We start from the raw sequence: 24,659 nt of genomic DNA, 5'->3' as shown, positions 1-24,659 counted from the left end.
ATATTATTTTTGGAAATACTTAGTATATGAATTTATTTTATATTTGGTAACTACATTTGAAATAAACAGTAGATCTTCATAGTTAGTGATGCATTATTCAGTATTATTAGTCCAAAGTCAAATCACTTCTGTAATTTGCTTTACTTTTGACCTCTCCTGTTAATGTGATAAAGGCAAGTGAATCATAGGGTTGACCTGAAAGGAAAAGAGGTTTTGGAGACTTAGAACCTTACTAGATTAAATTATTCCTGAAGTTCAATTTTAGGAAATCTTCTGGAATCTCACATAAGATGTCATATGTGGATTGTGGAAGAGAATCCTAAGTAAGACTTCATTAATTAAAGTCAACATCTGTGCTGCAAATAAAGCAAGGAGGTGGTGTACGAGCCCTGAACACTTAACCCAAGTAGGATAAAAATCTTCTTTCAGTGAAACTCTTGGCTTGCCAGTGTGGAGACTACTGTGGTGACTCTTTAACAGTTGATTGTGTTCCAGAAGTTGATCTTCTGTACCCTTTGGGAAGAGATGAGGTTAGTCAAGCACAGATCTCTTTATGTTGCAGAAATAAAACATGAAACTTTTTTTTTTTTTGACCTGTCTCTTTGTGGTATGCAGGCTTGTAGCTCTTTTTTAGGTCTTAATAGGTGTCCATTTTTCATACTTTCAGTAATTCAGAATGTTCCTTTTCACATTTGAGACAAGTAGTGCTACACACAAATTACATAGCTAGGGGCTGAATGAAGATGCTACCAGTACTTTACACATATTCTTTTCATTTGTTGACTTGTGTCTCCTTGTATCAAAAAGAATGGCTTATCCATTTCAAGTCTCTAATAGACGTCTACCTCAGCAGTCTCCTTGAATGTGAGAAATAGTCTTAGGATTAATTGCCCTTGTGAGCTGTAGCCAATATGCTAACTCAGTTATTTTTATATTCTTTGTGATGCAGCGTAAATTCTGAATTTTCCTTACAAATTAAATATACAAACAGTAGAAAGAATAATACAACAACCATGTATGTACCACTCAGTATGGACAAATGTCACATTTTGTCACTTGCACTCTTTAGCACCCTTTCTAAAAGGGATGTTCTTTATTTTCTTCTCAGATGATAGCTCTAGCACTGCAGATACCACTACAGGAATTTCTTCATACAACAAATACTTTCCTATCTTTTATCATATGTAAAGCATAATCCTGATTTTTGGAAGGGAAAGGATGAGATGCCCAGCAGTGTTTTCTATATAAAGCTAATGGGTCACAGGAAGAAATTTGGGTTATTTCCAGCTTATTAATTACCAGCTTATTAATTACTTTTTTCTTAGGAATTCTGCTTATTGTGCCTTGTGTTTCTGTTTGCCAATATTGATAACCTTACAGTGTGCCATGAATAAGGATACTAAATATTTACCTTTGCTAAATAAAGTTTTTGTTTTGAGACTTAAAAAATACCTGTCTTTTGAACACCTATTGTATGTGACATGTATACTAATTGATAAATCCCATTTCACACAAAGAATATTTAGGTAACATTTTTTCTAGTTTTCTGAAGTGAGCTGATAATGTGCCATATTCCATGTTGGTGATAGAAAACTATGCTGTTTAAGATAATCCAAATTTAGAGCTCCTAAGAAATGAAAACCTTCCCTAATTAGTTAAGCTGCTTCATTCATATTCAATTTCTTACACATTTTGCTATGTCTGTAACATATTGTTATAGAATGTTTATGTCCCCCCCAACCCCCAAATTCATATGTTGAAATCCTGACCCCCCATTGTGATGGCATTAGATGGTAGGGCCTTTGCGAGTTGATTAGGTCATGAGAATGGAGCCCTCATGATGGAATTAATGCCCTTTAAAAGACTCCAAAGAATTCCCTCCCTCCCTTCTGCCACTGTGAGGATCTAGCCAGAGGATGGCCATCTATGAAGCAGGAAGGTGATTCTCGCCAGGCATCACATCTGCCGGTGCCTTGATTTTGGACTTCCTGGGCTCCAGAACTGTGAGAAATTTTTGTTGTTTATACACCACCCAGTCTATGGTATTTTGTTATATAAGCAGCCTAAATGGACTAGGACACATATCAAACATGTTTAAAGAACAGAGGAGGAAAATAGGAAATTAAATCGATAAAATTTGGTAGCTAACGGAGGGGTACATTGTGCTTGATAAAATGGAACTGCTTTTTTTTGAATTTTATTTTACTTTTTATAGAGCAGGTTCTTATTAGTTATCTATTTTGTGCATATTAGTGTATATATGTCAATCCCAATCTCCCAATTCATCCCACCACCACCACCGCCACCCCCGCCACTTTCCCCCCTTGGTGTCCATACGTTTGTTCTCTACATCTGTCTCTATTTCTGCCCTGTAAATGGGTGGAACTGCTTCTTAAAAGTTGACTTTAATGTTGACATGAGAACACTTAAGTATAATATACTAGAAAAGCTGAACAAACATTAGACTTTCATATACATAAAACTAGATTTCTGCATTTAAAATCATCTATTTCTTTAAATTTAATTATTACCCAGTGTACTATATTTCATATTATCTTCAAAATAAAAAGTAAAATCTTAGGGTTTCATTTAACTCAGTATCTGAGTCAGTCTCCTCCCTCCTCAAAATTCCTCTTACATGTTTTGGGTAGATGAAGGGTAGGGAGGGGTGAACTTAAAAATAGATGGATCCAAGTTGTAAAATATTGATAGGTCACTTAACTCAGCTGAAATTAAACTATTTACTCCTGGATTGAAGATTCTGTGTGAACACTAAATATTTGCTGTCTCTCTCTCTCTCTTTTTTTTTTTTTCTGTGTGCTGTTTTAGGTATTTATAAGTGCTGGATGAATGAGCTACTTTTTAGTTAGTTCAGGACTACTTTTAGATATGTGCTGTGGGCTAATGAACTATGATCAGGATATAATGAAGTATGATCTGGAACAATCCTCTAGGCCTCAGAACTTCAAGTAATTTTAAGTAAAGATGGACTAGGGGTCAGCCTGGATAGTGGGCCAGAGACCCACTTTACTGCCTATTCCTGTGCTGAATTTGACAAGGCACTCCTAGGAGAGAGAGAGAGAGAGAGAGAGAGAGAGAGAGAGAGAGTGTGTGTGTGTGTGTGTGCGCGCGTGTGTGCGCGCATGTTCTCACACATGCCCATTCCATATTACTAGCTGACACCAGGTTTTGAGAAGTTGGGGCTGATGGCTATTCAGCCTACCAAGGTTTTCTCTCCAGCGAACAAGGTCTAATCCCCTTAAGTGCTTTTTTAGCTACGTAGTATGTGTTTAAAATGGCGATGACTACAATAGTATTTATTTTGTGTTCTTATTCTGATATCTTTCCTTAGTTCTTTTATAAAGGAAGTAGTTTGGATTAGAAGATCTCCAGAGTAATTTTCGGCTTGGATATTATATGCTCACTTTTTAAAAAATATATGTATATATTTTAATTAAAAAAACATTTAAAACAGTAAATAATATATCAGGTACTTATTTACCCATCACTCAGAACTATAAATTATGCCTTTTGATCCTTAGCGAACCAGATGCAGTCTTACATATGCATTTGTAGCCACCTCACCCCCAAGTCCTATTACCTTCTCTCTTTACCCAAGGTAATAACTATCCCGAGGTTCTTGAATTTCATATCCTTGTTTATACTTTTACTGTATATGTGTACTTGTATCTGTAAATGCTATATATGGTGTTGGATTTTGTGTTTTAAAATTTTTACAAAATGGTATTGTTACTGTACATATCTTTCATCAGCTTTTTTTTTTTAAACTATTTTTTGGGATATGTATGTTGATGCATGTAGCTCTAGTTTAGTTTAACTGCTGTATAGTACTCCATTGTATGATAATATCAAATATATGTGTCCCACTACTAATGGATATTTTGAGTTTTTTCCTTTTTCGCTATTATAAACGATGCTGCAGTGATCATGTTGACACATTTCTTTGTGCACATATTTCTTTGGGAAGATTCATGGAAGTGAAACTGCTGGGAAATAGATTGTGAATAACTTTACTGGATGTTGCTAAATTCTTCTCTAAAATGGTTATGTCAGTATATACTTTTTTTTTTTTTTTTTGCTTTACGTGGGCCTCTCACTGTTGTGGCCTCACCTGTTGTGGAGCACAGGCTCCGGACGCGCAGGCTCAGCGGCCATAGCTCACGGGCCCAGCTGCTCCGCGGCATGTGGGATCTTCCCGGCCCGGGGCACGAACCGGTGTCCCCTGCATCGGCAGGTGGACTCTCAACCACTGCGCCACCAGGGAAGCCCGGTTATGCCAGTATATACTTTATCAGCAGTGTACGGACATTTCTTTTTCCAGCATCCTAGCCCATACTTGAGATTGTCAGATTTTTAAACTTTTGCAAATTTGATGGGTGTGAAATTTTAGCAAAATATTACTCTCATTTTAGCATTTCCTTGATTATTCTGGGTGGTGGATATATGGATATGAATTTTATTATTTTCTGTATGTTTTAAATGTTTCATAAAGAAATGGTTTAAAAGAAAATAAGAGACAACGTGTTATACAACGTTTATGTTGTAAAGGATCTTGGAGATCATCTCATCCAACATTCTTTATGATGCAGCCGGGAAAGTTATCAGAATAAGAATAAAATATGAAACCCTACTTATTGTCCTTTGTGATATTCTCTTTTGGGATATATCTCAATTTTTGAAGTGAAGCTCACGAGTCTTTTCTTTTATGATTTCTGTTTTTTATTGAAGAAATCCCTTTTAATATTGTCTGCAAATAGTTGAGAGGTTTTTGTTGTTGTTTATTTTTTTGCATTTAGGTCCATCTGGGAGGCAATTAGGAATCTTTTTTTTTTTTAAATAAAAAACGAGTTGTCCCAACATTAAGTATTGAATCTTTTCCCCATTAAATTTTTTAAATATCACCTGTATCATCTGCCAAATGCTTGGGTTTGATTTTAATTTTTTTTTTAAACACTGGTAGTACATTGTTTTATTTCAAATAGCTTTATGTTAAGCTTTGAAGTGTGAGTCAAAGCCTACTCCTTTATTCATTTTCAGAACTTTTATTCTTACACTTTCACTCTTCCATAATAATTTAAAAGCAGTGTATCAAGTTTCTTTGCGGATATTAATTGGAATTGCATTGAATACATCAATTAACTTGAGAATTGACATAGTTTATCTTGCCATTTATTCTGTATTTTACAGTTTTCTTCCTAAATTCCTTTTATACATACCTTGTTAAATTTATTCCTAGATATTTGATCTATACATATTTTTTTGCACTGTAAATAGGATCTTTTTTCTGTTACATTTGATCATTGCTGGTGTTAATTTTGTATCCATTAACTTGGGTGAACTCCATCAGTTTTATTAGTTTATAATTCTTTTAGATTATTATAAACAACAATTCTCTTTTCCAGTGAACTTTTAAAAATACAAGTCTAACTTTGTTACTTTCTGTTTAAAATTATTCTTTGGCTTTCTGTGGCTTTTAGAATAAGATGCAGAATCCTTAATTGGTCTACAAGGTCCCATCTGACCTGGATTCTCTCTGCCTCCTAAGATTTAATTCACACTCTCCTTTGTTTGGAACCACCTAACAATATTGGCCTTTTTTTCAGTTTTTTGAACTATCCAGGCTCCTTGTTGCAAACCTTTTGCCCAGTGCATTTCAGTCTGCCTAGAACACAGTTAGCCAACAAATTTTATCCATCCTGTAGGGTTCAGCCTAAATATTACTCAAGGAAGCCTTCCTTTTAGAATCTCTTTGTACTTACTAGTATTAGGGCTTTCTTGTATGGTATGATTATTGAATTCTGTGTTTCCTGAATAAGTGCTTAGCTCAACTGACATTAAATAATTACTTTTGAATTGAAGATTCAATGAGAAAAATAAATGTCGGTCTCATTTTTTTTTCATGTGCAGTTTCAGGCATTTGTCAGTGTTGGATGATTACTGATTGATCAGAATTGCATTTTTTTTCCAGTTAGAGAAATATTACTCCAGTTGGTAACTGCTCAAAAGAAAATTTGTAATTAGGCTACACTTAAGTATTTTACTAGACATTAATAGAAAATTAAATGTTCTCAATGTTTAATATTTATGTCCTTCGAGTATGGATGGTCTTTAGAAAAACAATTTTCTGTCTTTTAACAGATGCAATCTAGTTCACTTAAAATTATATGTTGTGAATTTTTTTTTTTTTTTTGCGGTATGCGGGCCTCTCACTGCTGTGGCCTCTCCCGTTGCCGAGCACAGGCTCCGGACGCACAGCCTCAGGGGCCATGGCTCACAGGCCCAGCCGCTCCGTGGCATGTGGGATCTTCCCGGACCAGGGCACGAACCCATGTCCCCTGCATCGGCAGGCAGACTCTCAACCACTGCGCTAGCAGGGAAGCCCATATGTTGTGAATTTTTAAAAGCATTTTGAAGTTAAATTAGAAGCTAATGGTCTTTTATCCTTAATTCAGATTTTATGACTTTAGATGCTACATTTGATAGATGAAATGTAATAAATTAAACATAAAATAGTGTTCATGATTATTTCTAGGAAAACTCACCTACCTTTAGTTATTTTAGTATATTGCATTATAAATATTTTTTGTGTGTGCGCTGGATACTAATGTAATTCTGTGTTTAATTTTAGGTTAAGTTCTACGTAAGATTGAACTCAATTTAACTATTGTGCAGAAAGAACCCAGAGGAAAATTTCAGAATAATAAGTCATTGGGACTATGTGTGTGGCACATTGCTTTTGTTTTCAGATCATGGAATTGTTGCTTGTAATAAGTGATTTATAATTAAAGTCAGGAAATTGAAATAATTCTGGTAATTTGGAATTTTTAAAGGCTTTCCATAGATGACACTTGGGATTTACACTGAGATAAGATTCTCTCACTGCTAGTAAGTCACATAATAAACACTTAAGTAAACACTGGGGAAAGATAGCATTTTAATGTTGACAGATCATGGGTTTACCTTTTATAGTTTTCCAGACAGGTAAATAAGCATAGTTTGTTTACTTTTGAAAATGTTCACAGAAACCAGAGAGAGGGGAGGGCCAAGGGTCACATTAGAGAGTTCCGTTCTTTTCTAATGCACAGTGATTGTGATCCTAAAATTTTACTCCTGTATATAAACTGACCATACACCGAGATTTGCCAGCATGGCCTCAATTTTAAATGTTAGGTTATTCCTGTAAATCATAAAACCAGAAATCCTAGAACTTTCATATTTCCAGAGAGCCTTTTATATGTCATGTTTGGTTGCCCCACCCCTCAAATATTGGTGTGTAGAATTAATTATTTTTGAGAATCAGGAAATACAGAAAAAAATACGTATTTTTAAAGTATAAAAAGAAGTGGAAGTTTTCCTTTCTTAGCCAATTCCAAAACTTAACTGTTGTTCAATTTAAATGTAGAAAAACATAAAAACATCTGGTGAATACCAAACAAATACATCTGTGTAACAGATACTTGTAGTTTTTTTCTTTTTTGGGGTGGTTTATAAAAAATCATTCCATACACTTTTTATAATTTCCAACTTTATTGAGATATAATTCACATACCATAAAATCCACCATTTAGAGTGGGTTTTAGTATATTCAATTGGCAACCATCACCATTATCTAATTTTAGAACATTTTCGTCATCCCCAAAAGAAACCCTGTACCTGTTAGCAGTCATTCACCATTCTTTCCTTCTTCAGCCCTTGAAGAGTGGCAACCACTAATCTGCTTCCTTACTTTATGGGTTGCCTATTCTGGACGTTTCATATAAATGGAATCATAAAATATATGTCCTTTTGTGTATGTCTTCCTGTACTTAAATGATATTTTGGAGGTTCATATTACATTGTATGAGTATACACATACTGTTTATTCAGTAATCAGTTGATAACTTTGGATTGTTTCTATTTTTTGGTTATTATGAATCATGTTACGAACATTCATATATAAGCTCTTTTGTGTGGACATATAAATTCATTCTCTTGGGTAAGTACCTAGGAGTGAAACTGTTGGGTCTTAGCTAACTAACTGTGTTTAACATTTTGAGGAACTGCCAAACTTTTTTTCCAAAGTGGCTGCACTATTTTACAGTTACATCAGCAGTATATGAGGGTTCTTTCTAATTACTTCCTTGACAAACCAATTGTCTGTCCCTTTTATTTTAGTCATCTTGTGGACGTGAAGGTATCTTTGTGATTTTGATTTGCATTTGCTAAATGACTAATGATCATCATTTCATGCCCTAATTGTCCATCTTCAGAGGTCTATTTAGATCCTTTGCTGTTTTAAAATTGGGTCATTTTTCTTTTTATTGTTGGCTTTTAAGCGTTTTTATATGTTCTGGATACAAGTCCCTTATCAGATATATGATTTCCAAGTATTTTCCCCCAAAAGGTTGTTATTTCACTTTCATGATTGTCTCCTCTGAGGCACACAAGTTATAAATTTTGGTGAAGTCCTGTTTGTTTTTCTTTTGTTGTCTTTGGTGTTATTTATTGTATTGGCCAAAAAGTTTGTTCAGGTTTTTCCATACATCTTACAGAAAAACCCGAATGAACTTTTTGGCCAACACAATAAGAAACCATTGTCTGACCAGTCATATAGATTTATACCTGTTTGCTTCTAAGAGTATTGTAGTTTTAGCTCTTACATTTATGTTTGTCATCTGTTTTGAGTTAATTTTTGCATATGGTGTTACATGTTTAGGGGTCCAACTTTATTATTTTTACATATAGATATCCAGCTGTCTCAGAAACATTTGCTGAAAAAGACTGTTCTTTCCCATTGAATTGTCTTGGTACCCTTGTTGAAAATCAACTGGCCATAAATGTAAGAATTTATTTCTGGACTCTCAGTTCTCTTCCATTAATCTGTATGTCTGTTCTTCAGCCATTAATACACATTCTTGGTTACTGTAGATTTGTAGTAAGTTTTGAAATTGGAAAATGTGAATATTCAAACTTGGCTCTTCTTTTTTTGGCTGTCTGGGTTCCTTGAATTTCTGTGTGAATTTTAGGGTTAGCTTGTCAATTTCTGCAAAAAGGGCAGGTGGGATTTTGGTAAGATTTGTGTTGAATATGTAGGTCTATTTGAGGAGTATTGCTACCTTAGTATTATGTCTTTTGATCCATGAACATGGGATGTCTTTCTGTTTGTTTAGGTCTTTAATTTTTTTGTGTGTTTTGTAGTTTTCGTTGTACAGGTCTTAACACTTCTTCTGTTCAAAAGAAATGTATTTTATATATTCCTAAGATTCATTCTTTTTGATGTTATTGCTTATGGAATTTTTCTTAATTTTATTTTCAGATTATTCATTGCTTGTGTATATAGATTTTTGTCCTGAACTTGTATTCTGTACAACTTGTTTTTTTCCCCTCTTAACTATTTGTTATAGAAATCTTTTCCATGTGAGTGGTTACATGTGCATCTACCTCATTCATTTAGCAAATATTTATTGAGCACCTACTATGTCATAGGCATTTTTCTAGGTGATAGTGGAGACAGCAGTGTACAAAATCCACCAAAACTCCTGTTTTCATGGAACTTATACTTAGTAGGGAAAGAGAGATCATAAACATCAAAAACAAGATATGTAGAATATATCGTATGTTGCATAGTACTTCAAAGGAGAAAAATGAAGTGGGGTATGAAGTATTTGAGAGTGCAGGGGATGAGTGCAAATTTTAGTGTGGCCAGAGAAAACCTCACTGAGATGATAACTTGAGTAAAGAACTGAAGGAGATGCGAGAGCTAGCCATGTGGATGACTGGGGGAAGAGCATTTCAGGCAAAGGGTGTAGTGAGTAAGGAAACACTGAAGTGGGAGAGTGCCTGATGTGTTTGAGGAACAGTGAGGTGGCATGTGGGGCTGTAGAAAAGTTAATGATGGAAATCGAGTCAGAAAGGGAATGTAGGATACAGATCATTTGGTCATAATAAAGAGTTTGACGTTTACCTTTGAGTGAGATGGGAAGCCATTGAAGGTTTTTGAGCAGAGTGGAAAGTTCTGACTTAGGTTTTAGCAAGATCACTCTGGCTGCCATGTTGATCGTAGATTGAAAGAGAAGGGCAGAATCAAGAGACCAGTTGGCAGGCTATTACAGCAGTACAGATAGGAGGTGATGACGGTCGGACAAGGTGAGGCCTATCAGGTTGGTGAGAAGTGGCTGAATTATTGATACGTGTTGAAATTATAGTCTGTAGGATTTGGTAATAGGTCAGATATAAGTGTGAAATAAAGGGAGGAGTAAAAGATGACACTGAGGTTTTGGCTAGAACAACTGAAAGTATGGAGTTGAACGGTACTTTTTAGTTACTGCATTAAATCTACGTGTGGTATCACAGCCCACGTAACTACAGGTAATTTTACCGTATCAGCTTGGTGGAAAGGGAAACAAAAGAAAAAACTCAAGAAAGGAAAAGAATGTTAGATGTGGAACATATGTCCTGAAGTAAACTTGATAGAAGACTATCAGTCTTTTGACTTATATCAGCCTTTAGAACTGAACTAGGAAACTAACTCAGAGTTCATAATATATTTTGAAACTCTTTATTGTGGAATTTAGGTTGTTTAAAATTTTTTTTTTTTTTTTTTTCCGGTACACGGGCCTCTCACTGTTGTGGCCTCTCCTGTTGCGGAGCATAGGTTCCGGACGCGCAGGCTCAGCGGCCATGGCTCACGGGCCTAGCCGCTCCGCGGCATGTCGTATCTTCCCGTACCGGGGCACGAACGCGTGTCCCCTGCATCGGCAGGCGGACTCTCAACCACTGCGCCACCAGGGAAGCCCTGTTTTCAATTTTTGATATTACAAATAATGGTACATATTATTTCTGTAAGGTAGATTTCTATAAAATGACTGTTAGACCATGAGGCTATGTCAGCTTAAAGATTTGATACTGTCAATTACTCTTTAAAAACTTTTTAATCAAGTTTCATTCCCAGCACATTGTGTAGGACTGCTGATTTACCTCATTGCTTATTATATAGTATCTAGTCATGAAATTAGAATTTTTTGATATAGGTAAATCTATCTATCCTTTATGGCTTCTGAGTTTCACCATGCTTACAAAGATAATACAGAAATCTCATATTTTCTAGCACTTCTATGAGGTTACTTTATAGGTTTAGATTTATAGATTTAGATCTGAATACATTCAGCATTTTTTTGAATATTGTATGATTTAGGTTTAGATTTGGATTGCATTTGGCATATGTTTGGATGTTGTGTGAAAATATCTAACTTTTCTAAGTTCTAATATCTAAATATCCCCACTTGGGCAGCTAATTCTCTAGACCAGCGGTTCCCAACCTTTTAGGCACCAGGGACCGGTTTTGTGGAAGACAGTTTTTCCACGGACAGGGGGTGGGGGTGGGTCGGATGGTTTAGGCGGTAACGCGAGCGATGGGGAGCTGCAGATGAAGCTTCTTCGCTTGCTCGCCTGCCGCTCACCTCCTGTTGTGTGGCCCTGTTCCTAACAGGCTGCAGACCAGTACTGGTCCGGGGGTTGGGGACCCCTGCTCTAGACCACCTAAGGGATCCTTTCCCCACTGATTTAAAATACCATCTTTTTATATATTGTTTTCATAAACTAAGAAAAAAATCATGTTTATTGAAGTACTGAATTTAAATCCAGTAAAGTGCACCTTTTTTTTATTTTTAAAATTTATTTATTCATCTGTTTAACTTTTTTTTGGCTGCATTGGGTCTTCATTGCTGTGCGCAGGCTTTCTCTAGCTGCGGCGAGTGGGGGCTACTTTTCGTTGTGGTGGCTTCTCTTGTTACGGGGCACAGGCTCTAGGTGCACGGGCTTCAGTGGTTGTGGCACGCGAGCTCAGTAGTTGCGGCTCACGAGCTCTAGAGCGCAGGCTCAGTAGTTGTGGTGCATGGGCTTATTTGCTCCGTGGCATGTAGGATCTTCCTGGACCAGGGATTAAACCCATGTCCCCTGCATTGGTAGGTAGGTTATTTATTTTTTCTTTTTTGCGGTACGCAGTCTTCTCACTGTTGTGGCCTCTCCTGTTGCGGAGCACAGGCTCCGGATGCGCAGGCTCAGCGGCCGTGGCTCACGGACCCAGTCGGTCCGCGGCATGTGGGATCCTCCCGGACCAGGGCATGAACCTGTGTCCCTTGCATCAGCAGGCGGACTCTCTCAACCACTGCACCACCAGGGAAGCCCGGCAGGTAGATTCTTAACCACTACGTCACCAGGGAAGTGTGTGGTAGTTCTATGTTTAAATTTATAAGGAATTGATGAACTATTTTCCCAATGGTTATACCATTTTGCATTCTTACCAGCAACGTATGAGAGTTCCATTTCTTCCAAATCCTTGTCAGCATTTGATACTCTAAAATAAATTGCAGACATTCTCATGGATGTGTAGTGGTATCCCACTGCAGTTTCTTTTTCTTTAATTGTAGTAAAATATGCATAACATAAAATTTACCATCTTAACCATTTTAACTGTACAGTTCAGTGGCATAAATTATACTCACATTGTGCAACCATCATTCTTAACCCATTTTTGAAACTTGCTCATCATCCCAAACTGAAACTCCATCCCCATTAAACAGTAACCCCCCAATTTCTTCCTCCTCCCTCCAGCCCCTATTCTACTTTCTGACTACGAATTTGACTTTTTTAGGTGCTCATGTAAGTGGAATCCATGTGATGTTTGTCCTTTTCCTTTTGGCTTATTTCACTTAGCGTAATGTCCTCAAGGTTCACCCATGTTACATCATATATCAGAATTTCCTTTTTAAAGCTGAATAATATTCTATTATGTGTATATACCACATTTTGTTTAATCATTCTTTCATTGATGGAGACTTGAGTTGCTTCCTTCCTTTGACTATTGTGAATAGTGCTGCTATAAACATGGGTGTTAAAAATAGATCTCTTCAAGTCCCTGCTTTCAGTTCTTTTGGGTATATATCTAGGAATGTAATATATCTAGTAATTTTGTGTTTAATTTTTTTGAAAACCAATATACCATTTTCCATAGCAGCTGTACTGTTTTACCTTCCCACAAGGGTCCCAATTTCTCCACATCTTTGCTAATACCTTGCTAATATGTTGTTTTTATTTTTAAAAAATAATTGCCAGATAATGGGTATGCAGTGTCATTGTGGTTTTCATTTACATTTCCGTGATGACTAATGTTGTTGATGTTTTCATGTATTAATCGGTCACATGTATGTCTTCTTTTGTGAGTATCCAAATATTTTGCACATTCTTTTTCTTTTCAGGATACAGGTCCTTTTTTAGATAGGCATGTATTCTGTATCATTACTGATTTTTTTGGGGGGGATACTTTATTAATTAACGAGAGGAGTGTTGAAATCTTTAACTATAGTTGTGAACCCACTATCTTTTCTTTCACTTCTCTTCATTTTTGCTTCCATGTATTTTCTTTATTCTTTAATTTTTTGGCTGCGTTGGGTCTTTGTTGCTGTGCGTGGACTTTCTCTAGTCACGGCGAGTGGGGGCTACCCTTTGTTGTGGCATGCGGGCTTCTCATTGCGGTGGCTTCTCTTGTTGCAGAGCACGGGCTCTAGGCAGGCTTCAGTGGTTGCAGCACACGGGCTCCGTGGTTGCAGTATGTGGGCCCCTAGAGCGTGCGGGATGCGGTAGTTGTGGCACGCAGGCTCAGTAGTTGTGGCTTGTGGGCTCTAGAGCTCAGGCTCAGTAGTTGTGGCTCATGGGCTTAGTTGCTCCATGGCATGTGGGATCTTCCCAGACCAGGGATCAAACCCATGTCCCCTGCGTTGGCAGGCTGATTCTTAACCACTGTGCCACCAGGGAAGTCCCCGTGCTTCATGTATTCTCAAGTTCTGTTATTAGATGCATTCACATTTAGGACTGGAAGATCTCCTTGATGAATTGATTGTTTATCATTAAGAAATGTCTCTGTTCTCCAGTAATGTTCCTTGTCCTAAAGTCTGCTTTGTCTGGTATTAATATAGCTACTTCTCCTTTCTTAGGATTCGTGTTTGCATATTATATCTTTTGCTGTCTCTTTACTTTCAACTTATATGCCATTATATTTAATAAGTCTTTTAGATAGTGTATAGTTGCATTTTTTGGATTTTTTACAGTCTCTGCTTTTTAATTTGAGCGTTCAGTCCACTTATATTTATTGTAATTTTCAATAGTAACACTACCAGGTTACTATTTATTTTCTAGTTGTACCATTTATACTACCTTCTTTTTTTCTTCCTTTCCTGATTTCTTTTGGATTGAGCATTTTTTCGGAAGTCTGTTTTATCTCCAGTATTAGCTTATACCTAACCTCTGTTTTTTTTCCAGTGGTTGCACTAGTATTTACAGTATGCACCTTAGTTTATTTCAGTCTGCCTTCAAAATTAGACCTCTTAGAGTATAATGTAAGAATTCTAATACGTTATAAATTCATTTACCTTTTTGCCATTGTAGTCTTCCATTAATTCCCGAATAGAATTTCTGATTATTTCTTTAAACAGTCAGTTGTTTTATAAAGAAATTTAAAAATGAAAAGCAGCATTCTTTGATGTTTTGCCCATATTTTCCATTTTCATTTCTTTTCCTTTGTGTAGATTTGTGTGGACTTTTTTCATGGACCTAAGTTTCTATGTGGTGTTGTTTTCATTCTACTTGAAGAATTAAAAAATTTCTAAAGCACCAGGTCTATTGGCCAAAAATATATTTCAGCTTCTATTTGTATGAAAATGACTTTATTTCACTCTTCAACATTTTATTAGGAAAATTTTCAGACTTACATGGATGTGAAATAATTGCAGAATGTAATTCCACAATTAACACTTTACTATATTTACTGTCTTATATCTATCCATCTATTAATTTGTCTTATTTTTTTGATGCTTTTCAAAGTAGGTTGTGGATGTTAGAACATCTCATCCTTAACTTCATCATATATAGTAGAATATCTCATCCTTAACTTCATCATATATAGTCATCATATATAGTCAACTAAAACTTAGAAATTTAGTATTATTTAAATTCAGTATTGTTAACTGAATTTAGTATATTGTTCTGGTTATCTATTGCTCCCTAACAGATCACTCCAAACTCATTGTACCGCAAACGTCAGCAGTCATTTCTTTTGCTTTTGAATCTGTACTTTTGGCAGAGACTGGTAAGGATAGCTTGTCTTGACTTCAAGCATGTGAGCTGGACTTGAGGTAACCTAATAAGTTGAGGCTGTTATCATCTAAAGGCTTGCTCACACATCTGGATATTGATGCTGGCTGTCAGGAGCTCTGGTCTAGGACACTTAGATGTTGCTTTTGTATATGGTTGCTTGGCTTCATTGCCAAGTGGCTGGCTTCATCACTGTAGAGTGGCTACGTTCCAAGAGTGAGTAGTATCAAGAGACCAAGGCAGAAGTGCATGGCATTTTTATAACCTAGCATCAAAAGTCTAGCTTATAAAAGAGCACACACTTCCACCGTACTTTCTTGATTGAAAGTCACCGAGGCTGCTCAAATTCAAGAAGTCACATAGACCCTACCAGCTGATGGGAGAATGCCAATGTTAACCTTGTAAGAAGAGCATGTGGGATGGATTATATTGTGGCTGGCCATCTTTAGAAAATACAGTCTGCCACATATACCATTCCATGTGTTTTGACAAATGCTTACATCTTTGCAACACAAAGTCCTATCAAGTTATGGAATCTGTACCCCTTCCTAGCCATTTCCTGCCCCCACATTACCCACACCCCTAAGTCAATCATTGTTGTGATCACTTTAACATAGATTAGTTTAGCTTGCTCTAGAATTCCATATAAATATAAATCATGGTACTTATTTGTATAAGGTTTCCCTTAGCATAATGTTTATGAAATTCATCTATGGTACTGCATGTGTCAGTAGTTTGTAACTACATTCTTCTCTTAAGGGACACCTGGGCTATTTTCAGTTTCTAGCTGTTGTGAAAAGCCTTCAGTGAACAGCTGTATGAAAGACTTTATGTAGATATGTATGGTTTCTTTGCTCTTGGGTAAATACCTAGGAGTGCAGTTTGGGTTCTAGGATAGTTGCCAGATCTTTTTCCCAAATTGGTTGTTTTATACTCTTACCAACAATTATATGAGAGTTTCCAGTTGCTCTACATTCTTGTCAGCATTTGGGACTGTCAGTCTTTTTGATGTAGCCATTCTGGTAGATGTATAGAGGTTTATCTTCATATTTTGAAGGATATTTATCACTTGATATATAAGTGATATATCAAGTGATAAATATGTCTAGGTTGACAAATTTTTTTTTCAGCATTTGTTTCTGATGAGAAGTCTGTGGTTATACTTATCTTTCTTCCCCTGTACTTAAAGTCTTTTTATTTACCTCTGCTCTCTTCATTGCTGGTTTTCTTTGTGATTATCCTGCTTAGGATTTATTGAGTTTTTGGTTTTGTTTTTTTGGTCTGTGTTTATGTTTTCATCAAATTTGGAAAAGTGTCAGTCATTATTTCTTCACATGTATTTTTTTAAAGTTAGCTCTCTTCCTTCTACACTCTTTTCCAGGGTTACTCTGGTTATATGTATGGTGTTAGACTATTTGATATTATCTTCAGGTCATTAACATTTTTAGTTTTTTTGGTCTCTGTGCTTTAGTTTACTTTGTCTTGTATTTCACTGTCCTTTTTTTTTTTCCCCTGCAGGGTCAAATACTTTCAGATATTTTATATATTTATATAAATATGTATATATTTATTTACTTTTTGTATTTCTAGAAGTTCCATCTGATTTGTTTTCATGTATTCCTTTGAATCCTTGAGCATATTTATAATAGCTGTTTGAAAGTTCTTGTCTACTGATTCTATCAATTCTTTCATTTCAGGGTCTATTGATTGGTTTTTCTGTTGGTTATGGGCCGTCTTTTCCTGCTTACATATTTAGTACTTTCCTATTGGATACTGAACATTGTTATAGTCTATTGTTGAGTGGCTGAATTTTGTTGTCTTTTAAAGTGTTAAACTTTGTTTTGCCAGCGAGCTAAGTAACTCACTGGTCAGCTTGATCCCTTCAAGGCTCTATTAGGGTGTATCTAAGAGAAGGCTTTACTTTAAGGCTGGTAGCTACTACAAATGCATGGCCCTTCTTAGTTCTCTACTAAATGTCCCCAGTGTCAGCATATTTTCTTCATTCTGGTTGGGAGAAACTTAGGGATCTCCTAGTCCTGTATGAGCACTGGGGATATTTCAGCTCACAGCTCTTCTTTCCCCAGCTTCATATAGTCTTTCCCTTTATTCATGCAGTTTTGTGTATAGTGGCAGACTCGAAAGGACCCCCAAGTGACAGATTTCTGGACTTTCCTCTGCATAGCTCCCCTCTGTGGCAGTCTGTCTTATTAAAAATTCCACCCACTTCAGCCTCAACTCTGACCTCTTGCTTCTTACCTCAGTGAGACTGCTGTCCTCTGACTGGGTTTCCCTTCCATTGACTCAGGTTGGGAAGCCTCCTCCATGAAGAAATTCAAGCATTGGAAGGGTTCACCTCATTTCTGTTCGTTCTCATGGATCAGTCTCACACTGCCTGTTATCCAAGGTCTGAAAACAGCTGTTTCATGTGTTGTCCAGTTTTCTTGTTTTTGACTAGAAGCAACTCTTATATACTTTTGGATCTTTCTCTGGACTTAACTTTCTGTTCCATTTAAACATTTAGCTAATGCTCATACTGTACTGTGCTTTTTAAAATAAACTTTTGATTGAAGTATTAGTACACATACAAAAGTGTATAAATGTGCACGTAACTTGTTTAACTTTCACACACTGAGCACACACGTTTAGCCAGCATTCAGATCAAGAAACAAGATCAGCTCTTCTGAAGCCCCTTGTGCTCTCTTTGTCACTACCTCTCTTTCCCCAAGAGTAACCACTATCCTGACTTCTACTAGCATAGATTAGATTTTCCTGTTTTTATATTTTATGTAATTAGAAACAGTCACATTTAGTTGTGTCTGGCTTCTCTCAAATAACATATTTGTGAGATTCATCTACATTGTTGGCTGTAGTCAGTTGCTTATAATTTCTGTATAGTACACTTGACCCTTGAACTAGGTAAGGGGCTGGGGGTACCCATCCCCTGCATAGTCGAAAATCTGCATATATAACTTTACAGTAGGCCTTGAGAACTTTACATTTCTGTATCTGTGAATTCAACCAATTGCAGATAGTGTGGTACTGTATTAATGTATTTACTGAAAAAAAAAATCCACGTAGAAGTAGACCTGCATGATTCAAACCTGGGTTGTTTAAGGGCCAACTATATTTTGTTTTTCATTTTGCTGTTGATGGACATTTTAGTCATTTTTGGTTTGGGGCTACTAAGAATATTGTTACTGTCAGTATTCCACTGAACGTCTTCTAGTGAACATATGTACTCATTTCTGTTTGATGTGTACTTAGTGGAATTTTTAAGTCATAGGGTAAATGACTAAACTAAATGATTTAGTTTAAATAGATACTGTCAAAGTTTTTTGAAGGGGTTGTATTGATTTTAATTATACTAAAATATTTTATGCTTTAGTCCCTGGTAGAACAAGTTCTTGGGAGAGAGGCATTATTCTTCTTTGAGAAAAATGAAAGTTTCATGGTTATTCTTACATGTTTGACCTTCAAAATAAACTTCTGTTAGATTGGCATTGGGTTAAATTTGTGTTAATTTGGAATTAAAGGATACCCTTGTTTGTGCATCCATGAATTGCATTTGGAGCTAGTTTAGAATCCTTTGTCAGGCCATGATCCTCATTCCTTTTTTTTTCCTTGTAGAGGGAGGTGTGGTGTCAAGAAAACAATCCCCATTACTATGAAAATAAACATATGGATGAGATGAGCACTACCTTCTACCAGCTTATAGCTAGAGGCACTGAGAAACGTATTCAGATAGCTATAATGTATAAAATAATAAATTTAGGGTGGAAATTAAGAAATTATTTTATAGTATTAGGAACATATAGTTCCCAGACAAGACAGTGGTTATTTACAGAAGAGCTTAGAGAACTCTGTGAGATACAGCCTTTAAAATGAGTAGAGTTTTTTTAAACAGGGCATAATAGGTGGGTGGGGGGTGGAAGTTAGCAAAGGAGAGAGAAGTATTTCTGAGTGAAGTGTCGTGAGAAACAGAAGCATTGAAATTAGAAATACAGATGGCCAGTATGTGATAGCCAGTAATCCAATGATGGGACTAGATCAAGTACTTGGTAATGATGTCATAGAGTGGGCAGTAAGGCTTGTATGAATGGGTGGAAGCCGGTGGCAGGGACTTCATATGATAGTTTGAAATTTATCCTGTGGGCATTGGGAAAGTATAGATTTTGAGTATGAGAGTGATATGGCCAAATTTGGGTGTTTAGGAAGATAATTCTAGTGGCAGAGTCAAGGATAGAGGAAAAAGTAGAACTAGGTGAAGTAATGAGCATCTATAACATGACTATGCATGGGGCAAAAAGGATGCAAGTGATATTTCAAAGAAAAAAATTACAGGATTTGGGTATAAATTAGAAGTGTACAAGGGAAGGAGCATGGCCTTTACAATCAGACAACTTGTTTTTAATCTTGTATTCACTAGTTAAATGACCTCTAAAGCAAGTCATGTAAAAGAAAACTTTCCTCTTCATAAGATGTTTATCCTGTGAAGTATATTTTGTGAACATTTTCAAGCACTGGAAGTGTAAAAATAAAAATGAATGATATATGTGTTCTCTACAAGTGTGGTCTAGTCTGAGAGAAGAGGCTGGACTGGCAGGTTTTGGCCAAATTTTGTATAGTTTCATAGGAAATGTTACTCTGGAACAAAGCCAACAAAGGAATAATTGGGGGCAATGTTGGAGTGTGGGAGAATTTCTGAGGTAGAATTGATAGCACTGGGTGAACGGTTTGTTGTACTGCAAAGAGAGGGGCCTTCTCTTTAGAATATGACTCAGAATTTTCTAATGGGTGACTGGACTGGTAGTGGTACTGTTATACCTTCCATGGTTTTTCTTAATATGTCTGGGATAAACCTTGCTCATGCCTCAAAGCTCAGTTTATATGTTACTTCATGAAGAACGTATTTCCTTTTTCCCCAGACTAAGTCAGAATACTGTATATGTACACTTAACCATATCCTGGTTTCTTCTTCACAACACTTAACTATGCATTGCAGTTACCTAGTTTATTGTGGTTTTTATTGTGCGCATTTCCCCCATTACATGGGGATACAAGATTGTCTAGTTTCTTTACCACTATGTCTTCATCCACTTAGTAGACACTCAAACATATTTTTAAACTGAGTTATAATTGACATATAACATTGTATTAGTTTTAACTAGTAGACATTCTTTGACCTTTAGTATCAAACCATACATTGGTTAGGCTAAATAAAAATGAGGGGGAGAAAATAAAGAATGGCACCAATTTTTTTCATTCTGTAACTAGTAGGACAACAAGATTAGGCACATTCAGGGTGGAGTACGTTTTTTGGGAAAAATTGAGCTTGATTTTAGATGCTAATGAAACAACCAAGTGCATGTGTACTATTGGTAATTGAGAGTAGCAGGCTTATGACTCAAGAGATGAAGGCTTAAAGATGTAGAGTTAGGGATCCTAAGTATAGAGAGGTGCTATAGGAATGGATGATGACATTGCACAGAAAATTAATTCTTAACCTACGAAAAGGGGCTATTGATAGAAACTTGGAGAGTGGCTATGATTGAGGGGTAGGAAGATGAACTAGCAGAAGACTTAGTTCCTGTCAGAGGTAGAAGAACACAGGCAGGTACAGCATTATGGAAGTCCAGGAGGGGTGAGAAATGGTTAGCAGTGTGAAATGCTGCAGAGAAAAAGTAGGATTAAGAGGCCACAGGATTTGGGACATATAAGAATGATGATGACTTTTATAAGAAAAGTTTCAGTATGTGGAAGGTTTTGTATGTTGCATCTGAGCTAACGGTTTTCAGGCCTTTCTGGCAGTTAAAGGAAGGAGAGTAAGGAAATGGTACTGTAAAGAGTTCATGGAGTTGAGGGAATTATGTTGAAAGTACTGTATGAAAGCAGTGTTCTGAAATTTTAGTGTAACTGCAGAATGGACTAGAATGAGGTAGAGCCTAAAGACAGGAAAATTTACACAGGAAAGTTATTGGAACAGTCTTTTGTTGTGAAATTTACAAACGTACAAAACTTAATGAGTTTCAACAAGTAGCTTTCCCATAAATTTAAGACACCATAAACATGGCATAAAGGAGAACAAGATTGCTGAGTGGACACAATAAAAAAGTGATAGAAAAGGTAGTCTGAAATTAAGTTTGACCGAGGGTTACAAGGAGGTGAAGGAAATAGGCTGTTGGAGAGGAGATAAAGGACATGACAGATGTAATAATAATATGTATGCACCTGTGTAGAGAGGGAGAGAGAAAGAGAGCAGGCAGATGGACTATTTTAAGGATAAGTGAAAACGTTACAGGGACAGGTGGATGTAGATTGGTATAGGCATTTCTTATTATTTGATTCCTTTCTTATTAGATTATTAGACTGAGCGCTCTGTTGGAAAGGAATGCGTATATAAATAAAATAAAGGCACTAGGTCTGGTGTAAGAGTGCTAATGGTTAAATTTGCCAAGAGTGCAGGTAACATTTCTGGTGCTTACAGTTTCTGTTACTTATCCTATATCTTCATAGATTTGGTACATTCTGTGATTATGTGTTCCTAATCTTCTAAGGCAAAGTTTCTCAAATTGGGGTATGCATATCACCTGAAATGTATGTTAAAAATACAGATTCACACACCCCCATTTTATGTACTGAATCACAGTCTCTGGAGGTTGAGATCAAGTAAGTATCTGCATTTTTTGTTGTTTTTTTTTTTGCGGTACGTGGGCCTCTCCCGTTGCGGAGCACGGGCTCCAGACGCGCAGGCTCAGCGGCCATGGCTTATGGGCCCAGCCGCTCTGCGGCATGTGGGATCTTCCCGGACCGGGCCATGAACCCGTGTCCGCTGCATCGGCAGGCGGACTCTCAACCACTGCGCTACCAGGGAAGCCCAGTATCTGCATTTTTTACAGGTTCCTTAGGTGATTGTATTATAGAACAGAGTTTGAGACTCAGTCCTCTTAACACTTGGTTAATTTAAAAGAAATATTTATATGCAATATAGTATATTCATTTTCTGCCATCAACCTGTAGGATGCTGGGTGGGTTTCCTTATTTGGTGGAGGACTTGGTTTCTTTATATGCAATAAGAGGAAATGTATTAAAAGACTTTAGTTCCTGTTCAACTGAGGAATGCTCTGATAATATACAGATGAGTTAAGAATTTACGGTGATTATTTGGATGCATGCTTTAAGCTTCAGAATTTGGTTTTTGATAAGTTAAGTTCTGATAGATATATGAAATGTTTGATTTAAGAAATAATATTTGCTACCATACACTGAGACCCTGTTATGCTCCAGGCGGCATTGTCCTACATACTTTAAAAATATTTTCTCTATTACAACAACCTGACACCTAAGACTTACAGGTCAAGGGACCTGCCAAATGCTGCTACTCAGGAGGTAGTTGGGCAGACCTAATACAGCAGGTCCTCAGCATAGGGAATTTAATTAAAAGCTTAATTGCTGTAGGTATCTGAAGGAATTGGAGGCATGTAGTTAAACAGTTTTCATATATTTTCAGCCATTTTGGAGGGAGGGAAGAGTAAAGAAACGACAAGCAGTAAATTCTTTGGATGAAAATGGGTATCATGGTTCTGCCAGCTGAAAGCACTCAGACCACAGGGCCTGCCTAACCACCTTTCCATGCATCCTGGCAACAGCATTAGGGGCATTTGTCTCTTAATATGTTTCTGGACATTCATAAGTATTACAAATGAATTTGCTTTTATAATAAATTTTAGAAAAAAATTTTTCTATGAAAGTTGTCCATCCAGTTGTCTGTGTAAAAAGAATTGAGTGAGGTGTTTTATATTTTAGGTTAAAAATCTGTAAGAGCCTGATTTTAGAATTCACCAGCTCCTCAGAAGTTTGGCGAAATATGGTATGTTCCCGTTTTATTTTTTGGAATTCAAAATTGCATGTATATCTTAATGCCATGGTTAGAATAATGACAAATGTGTTCAGCAAATTTGGGTGTCTGCCATTTTTAAAGCATGTGCTAGGTGCTAAATCACTATGCTACCAGGTAGACTGTATGAGGAATCCAGGTGGGATTCTGAAGAATTTTAGAAGAGGTTAGTATGCTATGAGAAGTAAAATAATTGCATAAGAAGGTTGAGAGGGTAAGTTTGGCTGTTTAGGCTATGAGTTAATAATAGCTTCCATTTGTTGGGCTCTTACTATGTGCCAGACACTGTTGTGAACAATATATATGTTTGTTCATCCTCATGACAGCCCTCTGAAATAGATACTACTGTTATCTTAGTTCTGCATATCAGGATACTTAGGCTTGGAGAGGTTAAGTAACTTGCCCAAGATTTTCCATCTAGTAAGTGACCAAACAGGGACTTGAATCCAGACTGACTCTGGAACTTCTGCTCTGTGGAGCACTGGACCTCATGAAAACGGAGGTCTAGAAGAGAGGACTTGCCTCAGTAATTTTCACAATACACGTAGCTCTTTAACGAATTAATTCATCTCAGTTAGTTAATTAATCAGTTAAAAGGTATTTTGACTTTCTCATTTTTATGTTTACAGGTTGGAAAGTTAGACTTGCATCTTTTAAATCCACATACACTATTAGTCTTATGAGGACCCCACAGGAAACACTGTTCATTTCAGGGGCGCCTTACCTCTTTCCCATATGACTTCAGGAATATGCTAGGTTTTTATTAGAAAACATGCAACTATGATAGGAAAATCTGGGAAATTTGAATATATCTTCCAGGGATTAGAAATCCCAGTTATAGGCATACCTCAGGTATTTCAGGTTTAGTCCTAGACCACCGCAGTAAGGCAGGTAAAGGTAATCAGGTGAATTTTTTGGCTTTCCAGTGCATATAAAAATTATGTCTACACTATACTACAGTCTGTTAAGTGTGCCATAGCATTATGTCTAAAAAAGTAATGTACATACCTTAATTACAAAATAACTTTACTGCTAAAATATGCTAACCATCATGTGAGCCTTCAGCAAGTTGTTGTAGTAACATCAAAAGTTACTGATCACAGATCACCATAACAAATATAATAATGATGAAAAAGTTTGAAATATTGCAGGAATTACCGAAATGTGACATAGAGACATGAAGAGAGCAAATGCAGTTGGAAAGATGGCACCAATAGACATGCTTGATGCAGGGCTGCTACAAACCTTCAGTTTGTAAAAAACACAATATCTGTGAAGCACAATGAAATGAAGTATGCCTGTGTTGGAGTCCCCTGAAGTTAATGTATTCTTAGGCAAACTCGAACCCTTATCTGAATTTGAAGCCCAAGTTCATAGGCTGCAGAGTTATGGGCTCAAGCATTGATGTTTCATCCCTTCCCTTAGGGTTCTCAGATAACTTGCTATTTTATATAGGGCTCTGGATCCGTGCTGTAAACCACCTTCTGTGGTTGTCTGTTGTCACTTGGAAAGTGTTAACTATCAAGGATCTTCTTTTTTCTTTCCTAATTTTCTCATCTTTCCTCAGTTCACTTTTCAGATTTGGCCTGGATATATAGTTTGGTAGGGAAATCATCAG

At 36.6% G+C, this 24,659-nt stretch overlaps 1 protein-coding gene across 2 annotated transcripts in view; it reads left to right on the top strand.

Moving 5' to 3' along the window:
- The window catches only part of UBE3A (ubiquitin protein ligase E3A), a 92,089-nt gene that overhangs the window by 5,201 nt on the left and 62,229 nt on the right, over positions 1 to 24,659 (top strand). The window contains exon 2 of one of the 2 annotated variants that reach the window (XM_065872921.1): positions 22,951 to 23,014. The exons of the other annotated variant lie outside the window; for it this stretch is intronic. The gene's annotated coding sequence lies outside the window, so the exon portion shown is untranslated. The remainder of the gene's footprint in view (positions 1 to 22,950; positions 23,015 to 24,659) is intronic. 2 annotated transcript variants of the gene reach the window in all.

The sequence above is a fragment of the Phocoena phocoena genome, chromosome 2 (genome assembly GCF_963924675.1).
Source record: "Phocoena phocoena chromosome 2, mPhoPho1.1, whole genome shotgun sequence".
NCBI lineage: Eukaryota > Metazoa > Chordata > Mammalia > Artiodactyla > Phocoenidae > Phocoena > Phocoena phocoena.
The sequence above is the reverse complement of the archived record's forward strand: the minus strand, read 5'-3'. Positions and strand labels throughout refer to the sequence as shown.